Raw genomic sequence first — 10,758 nt, forward strand, 5'->3', positions numbered from 1 at the left:
GAGAGAGGGAGAGAGAAACCTCCCATCTGTTGGTTCACTCCTCAAATGCCTGGGACCCAGGAACTCAATCCAAATGGCAGGCACACAAGTAGTTGAGCTATCTATCACCTGCTGCCTCCAAGGATCTGCCTTAGCATGAAGCTGGAATAGGCAGGGGAGCTGGGACCCAGGTATCCCAGTATGGGATGTAGGCCTCTCAAGCAGGCATCTTTACTGCTGTGCCAAATGCCTGCCCCATGGAGTCATTTTTTTAAAAATAAGATAGAATTTATTTTATTTATTTATTTTTATTTACTTGAAAGAGTTACAGAGAGAGGTAGAGACAGAGAGAGAGGTCTTCCATCCGATGGCTCACTCCCCAGATGGCTGCAACAGTCAGAGCTGCGTGGATCTGAAGCCAGGAGCCAGGAGCTTCTTCCTGGTCTCCCACGTGGGTGCAGGGGCCCAAGGACTTGGGCCATCTTCTACTGCTTTCCCAGGCAGTAGCAGAGAGCTGGATCAGATGTGGAGCAGCCGGGACTAGAACCAGTGCCCATACGGGATGCTGGCACCGTAGTCGGCAGCTTTACCCACTATGCCACAGTGCTGGCCCCCATGTGGATCTTTCACATGGTTGGCAGAAGCCCCAAGCACTTGAGCCATTACCTTCTGCCTCCCAGGAGCATTAACAGGAAGCTGGTTTGGAAGTGGAGGCAGGATGCCATCCTAGGCACTCTAGTATGGGAAGTAGGTATTCCAAGCAGCGGCATAACTTGTTGTACCACAACACTCATCTCAAGTGTGATATGTCTTAAAAATCTATTTTTGGAGCCTGTGTTATGGTGTAATGGGTTAAGCTATTGCCTGCAATGCTGGCATCCTTTTGGGTGCCAGTTCAAATCCCGGCTGTTCCACTTCTGATCCAGTTCCCTCCTAATGTGCCTGGGAAGGCAGCAGAAGATGGCCCAAGTGCTTGGGACCCTGCACCCATGTGGAGGACCCAGAAGAAGCTCCTGTCTCCAGGTTTGGGCCTGGCCCAGTTCTGGTCATTGCAGCCATTTGGGGAGTGAACCAGCAGATGGAAGATCTTTCTATCTCTCCTTCTCTCTCTGTGTAACTCTGCCTTTAAATAAATGAATCTTTAAAAAAATAAAAAGTATTTTCCCTTTTTAGTTTCTTATTAATTATTTTTATTATTCTTTTAATTGTTAACCTAAAAAATTACAACATACTTTCTTCACTAAAGCTGACCTTAGATTAGTAACTTCATCACTGGCTAATGTAAGGATCTTTCAACACTTGAACTCAATTTATTCCCTTGTAAGATGAGCTGCTATCATGTGTTTCTGATGTCATGAATTTTGATTTGTTATGTTTTTAAAATCCAACAAGACATTTAAAAAATCTTAAAATGCCCCCAAATATACAGAAAAGTTTAAAGTGTAGTGTAAAGAACTTTTGCCCCTGAACTGTTTATGAGTGACTTGTTGAAATTATGCCCTATTATTTCCAAATATTTCCATATGTATTTCCTAAAACAAAGCCGTTGTTTTACAAAGATACAATATGATCATCAACATCAGAAAATTGATGTTTCTATATTGCTAGTTATACAATCCTTAGAGCTCCTTCAAGTTAGGCCAGTTTTTTTTTCAATAATGCCCTGCATAATCAAGGAATCCAGTTCAGAACCAAGCGCTGCATTTGATTGTCAGGTCTGTTTAGTATTCTTTAATCTGCAATAGTTGCTTTGTCTTTCTTCGACCTCCATGACCGTGGCACTTGCCAATCACAGTTCAGTTGTTTTTGTTAAATATTCCACAATTTGAGTTTATCAATGTTATATTCAGGCTATGATTTTTTAGCCAGACTACAACAAAACAGATGCTTTGTTCTTTCATTGTATACTATTAGGGGCACGTGATTTCAGTGTGTTGCATTACTGATTAGTTCTTTTTGTTCATGCTTTTGTTTTTGTTTTGTTTTTTAAGATTTATTTTTGAAAAGAACCACTATATTCCTAAAGTTGTATCTATGAAAAACTGCATTCATTAAATAAAAACTAAAAAAAAAATAAAAAAAGATTTATTTTTGGGGCTGGTGCTGTGGCATAGCAGGCTGGCATCCCATATGGGTGCCAGTACAAGTCCCGGTTGCTCCACTTCCAATCCAGCTCTCTGCTATGGCCTGGGAAAGCAGTAGAAGATGGCCCAAGTCCTTGGGCCCCTGCACCCACATGTGAGACCTGGAAGAAGCTCCTGGCTCCTGACTTCGGATCGGCGCAGCTCCGGCCATTGCTGCTATCTGGGGAGTGAACCAACGGATGGAAGACCACTCTCTCTCTCTCTCTGCCTTTCCTCTCTCTGTGTGTAACTCTGACTTTCAAATAAATAAACCTTAAATTTTTTTTATTTGAAAGAGTTAGAGAGAGACAGAGACAGAGACAGAGACAGAGAGAGAAAAAGAATCTTCCATCCTCTGGTTCACTCCCCAGATGGCCACAACAGCTGGGGCTGGGCCAATTTGAAGCCAGGAGCCTGGAACTCCATCTGGGTCTCCCACGTGGGTGGCAGGAGCCCAAGTACTGGGGCCATCTTTTACTGCTTTCCTAGGCCATCAGCAGGGTGCTGAATTAGAAGTGGAGCAGCAGGACATGAACTGGTGTCCAAACGAGATGCCAGCATCACAGGTGGTGGCTTTGCCCACTATGCTACAACACTGGCCCTTCTTTTTGTTGATTTGACTAATGTCTTCTAGACTTCTCCACTAAAAAGTTATTCTGTTTGCAATTAGTATTTCTTTTTTTAACTCAAAAAAATTATTTACTGATTTATTTGAAAATCAGAGTTACAGAGAGAGGGAGAGACAGAGGGAGATCTTCCATCTGCTGGTTCACTCCCCAGATGGTTGCAGAAGCCAGGAGCCAGAAACCTCATCTGGGTCTCTCATGTGGGTGACAGGGACCCAAACACTTGAACCATCTTCCCCTGCTTTTCCCAGGTCATTAGCAGGGAGCTGGATCTGTAGCAGAGCATCCAGGATGCAAACTGGCATCCATATGGGATGCCAACGTTGCAGGCAGTGGCTTTACCTACTACACCGCAATGCACACCCCTTTGAAATTAGTATTTCATGGACAGGTACATTAAAACTATATGTATACTGGCCGGCGCCGTGGCTCACTAGGCTAATCTTCCGCCTGCGACGCCGGCACACCGGGTTCTAGTCCCGGTCGGGGCGCCGGATTCTGTCCCGGTTGCCCCTCTTCCAGGCCAGCTCTCTGCTGAGGCCCAGGAGTGCAGCGGAGGATGGCCCAAGTGCTTGGGCCCTGCACCCCATGGGAGACCAGGAGAAGCACCTGGTTCCTGCCTTCGGATCAGCGCGGTGCGCCAGCCACAGCGCGCCGGCCGCAGCGGCCATTGGAGGGTGAACCAACGGCAAAGGAAGACCTTTCTCTCTGTCTCTCTCTCTCTCTCACTGTCCACTCTGCCTGTGAAAACAACAGACTGTAATTTTCACCAATACAAGAACTAGTCATTTTTAAAATCAACAAGGAGATGCTTCAGGTGATCTGCAGCCGAAGTCATAAAAGGTTTTGCTCTTTCTGGTCTGTTCTTCAACTTGCCCTTGATTGATTTCATATAATCTTTGATGTACTTTTTATAGGCCTCTTTCGTGAATCTGGCTTCCTGCAAGGGATGGTCCAATGATTACTGTGCTTTCATTATCTTCACCCTCGGGGCCTTTGGCATATGCACTTCCACCAATGAGCAAGTCATCAATGTTACCTTCTGTCCTACTGACCATCTTCGTCTCCTCCTCCAGGCACAGCTCATCTGTGATGTTCCACATCTCATAAACATCAGAGAACATTTTTTCCTGGCTCATGAGGAGTGATGGCAGCCCTAGTTTAGCAGGAGCCTGGAACCCAGTGCAAGTCTGGAGCAGGCAGAGAGTTCCAGGTGGGAGGGAACAGATGGAAAAGCTATTTTCTAGAATTTTTTAAATTGGTACATGATATTTGTACATATTTATGGGGTACAGCATAATTTGATATCTGTATATAATGGTCAAATCAGGGTAAGCCATTGCCATTATAATCTGCAGTGCTGCCATCCCATTACAGTGCCTGTTCTAATCCCAGCTGCTCTACTTCTGATCCAGCTCTCTGCTATGGCCTGGGAAGGCAGTGGAAGATGGCCCAAGTCTTGGGCCCCTGCATCCAGGTGGGAGACCCAGATGAAGCTCCAGACTCCTGGTTTTGGCATGGCCCAATGCTGGCCTTTGTGGCCATTTGGGGAGTAAACCAGCAGATGGAAGATCTCTGTCTCTCCTTCTGTCTCTGTAATTTCGCCTTTCAAATAAATAAATAAATCTTCTGTATATTTTTTTTCAGAAGTTAAGGGTTTAAAGTCTGTCTTGTTCTGCCACTTACTAGCCAGGTGATCTTGAATAAATCTTCTCTCCCCACTGCACCCATTTCCTCATTTGTAAAATAAGGGTAATGATTCTTGCCATGCTCACTTTACAGTAAGAGTTAAATCACATGAAAACATATGTCCTCATAAAAACTTGTACTTGAAATTCCTAAGATTTATTTATTTATTTATTTATTTGAAAGGCAGACTGACAGAGAGGAGAGACAGAGAGAGATTTTCTATCCCATGGTTCACTCCCCCAAATGCCTGCAACAGTCATGGCTGGGTCAGGCTGAAGTCAGGAGCCCAGGACTCCATCTGGGTCTCCCATGAGGGTGGCAGGACTCAAGGACTTGGGCTATCAACTGCTGCCTTCCCAGGTGCATTACAGGAAGCTGCATTGCAAGTCAAGTAACTGGGACTTTGATTTGGGATGTGGGGGTTCCAAGCCACAGCTTAACCTGTTGCACCACAATATCTACCCCTATTTAAATGAATTGTTATGACAACATTGTTCATGCAGCCAAAAAGTGCAAACAACTCAAATGTCCATCAACCAATGAGTGGATAAATCCATACAATGGCAGAAAATTATTCAGCCACAAGGAATAACATACTGATACTTGCTATATAACATGTATCAATTTTGAAAAATTATGCTAATAGAAAGAAGTCAATCAGAAAATACTGTATGGTTCCATTCATATGAAATGTCCAGAATAGGCAATTCCAGATAGAAAATAAGTAATAAATTGCCTAGAGTTGGAAGGGAGGTGGATGGATTGGGGATGATGGTTGCGAGGGTACAAGTTTTCTTTGGAGGGGGGTGATGACAATGTTCTCTAAAATTTACTGATGGAGGTTGCACAACTCTGTGAATATACAAAAAGCCATTGAATTGCATATTCAAAAATATGAACTACTGATACACACCTGATTAAATCTACATTTAAAAAATCCAATCCCAAGAAGTTACATCCTGTAAGGTTCTATTTATGCAACATAATTGAAAGACAAAATTATGGAAATGGAGAACAGATTAGTGGTTGCCAGGGGTGGAGGAGGAGGCCAGGGTGGGAGAGAAGTGAGTGAGCTACAAAAAAGCAACAGTACGACTGATTGTTGTGATGATAGAATTTTGCCGTGCCTTCATTCTATCAATATAATATCCTTCCCATAGTATGGGAGAAAATGTTTGTAAACTACTTATCCAATAGTTTTCAAAAGAAGAAATGCAAATGGCCAACAAATATATGAGAAAATGTGCAACATCACTAGACATTGGGGAAATGCAAATCAGATCCACAATGAGACAATGCAAAAAACTGATTTTGTAAACCTCACCCCATCAGAATGGCTATTATCCAAAAGACAAAAGTACAACAAATGCTGGTGAGGATGTGGAGAAACGGGATCTATACCACGCTAGTAATGACCATGTAAGTTAACGCAGCCACTGGGGAAACAGTGTGGAGATTTCTTTAAAAAAAAAAAAAAAGCTAGAAATAGATCTGCCAAATGAACCAGCAATTCCACTACTGGGTATATACCCAAAAGCCATGAATTCATTGTATAAAATAGATACCTGCACCATCACGTTTATAGCAACATTGTTCACAATAGCATCTATATAAATATACATGGAATATATTCAGCTATAAACAAGAATGAAATTCTATCATTTGCAGCAAAACGGTTGGAACTGGAGGACTTGTTGGGTGAAAGAAGCTTAGACAAAGAAGAACAAATACTATGTGTTGTCCCTTATATGTGGGAGCTAAAATTAAAAAAAGAAAGAAATTCCTGAGTGCATCAGTTTTGCTGCAAATACAGTATTTTGTCAAACTTGGTTTCAGGGGCCAGCGTTGTGATGTAGCAGGTGAAGCCTCCCATATGGGTGCCGTTTCAAATCCTGGCTGCTCCACTTCCAATACAGCTCCTTGCTAATGAACCTGAGGAAGCAGGGGAAGATGGCCCAAGTGCTTGCACCCTGCACCCGTGTGAGAGATCTGAAAGAATTTCCTGGCTCCAGTCTGGCCCAGCACTGACTGTTGTAGCCATTTGGGGCGTGAACCAGAGGATAGAAGATTTGTCTCTTTGTGTCTCTCCCTCTCTCTCTGTAACTTTGTCTTTCAAATGAATATAATAAAAACCTTTTAAAAAAAACTGTCTCAAATATTTGTCAAACAAATTGATAGAATTATATACTACTATAGTTTTGATGACTTTTTGACTATTTTAAAACTGACTCTTTCTTAATGTACATTATTGTGTATAGCCCTTGACTATTTTCCTGCTAAACTATGGACTTTTTACTTCGTATTTGTTTATTTATTTAATGGAGCCAATAAACCTTTGATTATGATGTAAATTTAAAATGTTATCTCAAAAAAGTAACAAATAAAATATTAAAAATAGGTTAGTATACTGGTTGTAATACTATAGTATTAGTTTTGCAACAAGTTGCCATTAGAGGAAACTGGGTAAAGAACACAAAAGATCTCTCTGTATTATTTCTTACAGTTGTATGTGGATCTACAAACATCTCAAAATGAAAAGTATAATTTAAAAAATAATAGATGTAATAGTAGACATAAAACAACTTAAATACTAAAATTGTATGCAAATTATTAACATTATGCATTTTGTGAGAATGAATAGCATGCAACTATTATGACTTTATTGCCTCATTAATTTAAAAATCATGCATTTAGTGCCCATTATGTTCCAGGTCTAGGCTAGATTCTGTAGGGCATAGATAGAGTTATGAACTTATGGAAAACTCACACTCATGGCCATTTGGCAAGTTATGACTGAGCCTAAGTCCTTTTGTGGAATCTAAGTCTGATGAAATATAAACATACTTGTGGGGGGATATGTATATTTTTATTTACTAATAATCATTAATAGCTTTAATCAAGATGAAAGGTTCTTAACTGATTACAGTATCTTTCAGAATTCCTATACCCAATTAGATATTTGTCCATTTCACTCTTAAACCTCAAAAGTACAAAACTGAATTCCTAGTCTCACTCCCCAGATCTATTCCTTCCATTGTTAGTCTTCTCCTTCTTATAAGTCATCCAACATTTACTTGTTCAAGCCATTAGTGCAAGGATACTCTTTCTCTTTCCTCTAACTCTCACATTCCTCTGATGGGCCCAACATGAGTGCCTCCATAGTCTAGTCCAAGCCTACCATCTCTTGCTGCACTGCACAACAGCTTCCTGGTTGGCCTCCCTGCTTCCACTGTTACCCCTCTCCAATCCATTCTCCACACAACAGCCAAAGCAATTTTCTTAAAACTTAGTTTGGGCCGGTGCCGCGGCTCACTAGGCTAATCCTCCGCCTAGCGGCGCCGGCACACCGGGTTCTAGTCCCAGTCAGGGCGCCGGATTCTGTCCCGGTTGCCCCTCTTCCAGGCTAGCTCTCTGCTGTGGCCAGGGAGTGCAGTGGAGGATGGCCCAAGTGCTTGGGTCCTGCACCCCATGGGAGACCAGGATAAGCACCTGGCTCCTGGCTTCTGCCATCGGATCAGCGCGGTGCGCCGGCCCCAGCGCGCCGGCCGCGGCGGCCATTGGAGGGTGAACCAATGGCAAAGGAAGACCTTTCTCTCTGTCTCTCTCTCTCTCTCTCACTGTCCACTCTGCCTGTCAAAAAAAAAAAAAAAACACTTAGTTTGTAGGACTGGCATTGTGGTGCAATAGGTTAAGCTGCCACCTGCAATACTGGCATCACATAGGCACTGGTTGGAGTCCAGGCTGCCCAGCTTCCAATCCAGCTCCCAGTTAATGCTCCTGGGAAAGCAGCAGAAGAGGGCCCAAGTCCTTGGGCCCCTACCACCCATGTGGGAGACCTGGAAGAAGCTCCTGGCTTCTGGCTCTGGCAGGGCCCAGCCCCAGCCATTGTGGCCCTTTGGGGAGTACACCACCTAATGGAAGCTTGCTCTCTCTCTCTCTCCCTCTCTCTCTCTCTCAACTCTGCCTTTCAAATAAATAAATCTTAAAAAAAATAGAACAAAACTTTATATTGTCATTCTTCTACATATCCTTTTAGTTGTGGCCCATTTTTACCTGGAGTAAAGTTTGAATTTTAAATGGCCTACAAAGTACTGGATGACCCAAACCTTTTCCACGATTTACCTTCTTATTCACCACGATCTGGATATAGTAAGCTCTTCCCATTCTTGAGATAATCTGTATATATTGTTTCCTTTGCCCTGACCTCTCTTTTCCAGTTCTTGGCAAAGCTGGCCCCTTTTCATCTTTCTGGTCTGAGGCTAAAATGTTGCATGCACTATTCCATAATGTTACATAAGAGGAAAATGGGGTAGCAATCTGGTTAAAAGCTGTGAAAAGAGAGTTCCTAAGGGATCTGTCTCAAAGCTGCATTTGCATAGCAAACACACTGTCTTTACTTAGATTAAGTAAAGATCAATAAAAAATGTCAATGTTTTCTAAAATGCTTTTATTCATACTTTATATAAGATTAAGAAAACATCATCTGACCATAAAAAATATAATTTGCAGTACCTTGGGGAAAGTGGCAAGCAATTCAAAGAGGATGGAGAGATTGACAAAGACTAAAGAATTTTTTCATTTTATCTTGGTCTTGGTAGTAAATATCCACTTGTATTTCTAAAGTAGGGGCATATGATCTACCTTACACAATTGTGTAAGAGAGACTAAGGGTTGCAAGGTCAGTAAAATTTATTATTATTATTATTATAGCCCCCATTCATTGAGTATTTAATAGGTAATAGTTGCTATTCCAAGAAATTTCCATTTATTCTATGATACATGTATTAATTCATTTAGTCTTTATAACTATCCAACGTATTATCATCCCCATTTTATTAAAGATGAGCAAACAAGGGCACTGAGAGATTAAGTGATTTATTCAAGATTCACAAAGCTAGTAAATGACAGTTAAGATCCAAATGCAGAGAGTCTAGTTTCAAAGCTAATATTCCATGAATACGCTTACAATCCTCCCATTTTTATATGATCACTTCTAATACCACAAGCTCAAGTAGGGGTCTGAACTAATACAAGATCAATAATGATGGAAAGGCAGGAGATACTTGAGAGAGATTCAGGAAGTCAAAGTGACAAAATGAGGGAAGAACTGTGGAGCGTAAGAGAGAGGGGAATCTAAAATGACTCTCGGACTTCTCACAGGACTAAGTAGTAGATGGGCCAATCATAGAAGTGGGAGAAGAGGAGCAGGCATTGTGGTACAGTGGGTTAAGCTGCTGCCAATGCCCAGCATCCCATAGGAGCCAAGCCCCAACCTATTCAGCCAGTTGGGGAATGAGCCAGCAAATGGAAGATTCTCTCTCTCTTTCCCTCTCTCTCTCCCTGTCAAATACATAATTTTTTTTTAAAGAAAGAAATGGGAGAACCTCCACAGAAAAGATAGAAAGTATTGGTCACTTCCGGTTTGATGCGCTTGTGAAGCAAAAAGGGTATCCAGGAGACACTCAGAGACACTAGTCGGGAGCCCTAGAAAGAGATTTAGGTTACATGTGTAGATTCTGTTGTTCTCGTGCAGGTGTTAAAGGCAGCTTCACTTCGGAAGGGGCTGAGAGTTTTTTTTTTTCTTTCTTTTTTTTTTTTTTTTTTTTTTTTTTTTTTTTTTTTTTGACAGGCAGAGTGGACAGTGAGAGAGAGAGAGAGAGAGAAAGGTCTTCCTTTGCCGTTGGTTCACCCTCCAATGGCCGCCGCGGCTGGTGCGCTGCAGCCGGCGCACCGCGCTGATCCGATGGCAGGAGCCAGGTACTCCTCCTGGTCTCCCATGGGGTGCAGGGCCCAAGCACTTGGGCCATCCTCCACTGCACTCCCTGGCCACAGCAGAGAGCTGGCCTGGAAGAGGAGCAACCGGGACAGAATCCGGCGCCCTGACCAGGACTAGAACCCAGTGTGCCAGGGCTAGAACCCGGTGTGCCGGCGCCGCAGGCGGAGGATTAGCCTAGTGAGCCACGGCGCCGGCCACCAGCATCTCATAGGGACGCCGGTTCGAGTCCCAGCGGCTCCACTTCGGATCCCTGCTGTAGCCTGGGAAAGCAGAAGATGACCCTGCACCCGTGTGGGAGACCCGGAAGAAGCTCCTGGCATCAGATCGAAGCAGCTCCTGCCATTGCAGTCATCTAGGGGAGTGAACCAGCAGATGGAAGACCTCTCTCTGCCTCTGCCTCTCTGTAATTCTTTCAAATAAATAAATAAAAACTTTAAAAAAAAAAAGTAGCCTGGAGGAAAGACTGAGGAAGATGGTCATGAAGCTAAGATCCAGGAGGGAGAGGTTATGTAATCTCTGGATGGAGTTTCAACAACAAAACTGTCTTTAACACCACTAAAAAGTA

The sequence above is a fragment of the Oryctolagus cuniculus genome, chromosome X, assembly GCF_964237555.1.
Source record: "Oryctolagus cuniculus chromosome X, mOryCun1.1, whole genome shotgun sequence".
In the NCBI taxonomy this organism is placed as follows: Eukaryota; Metazoa; Chordata; class Mammalia; order Lagomorpha; family Leporidae; genus Oryctolagus; species Oryctolagus cuniculus.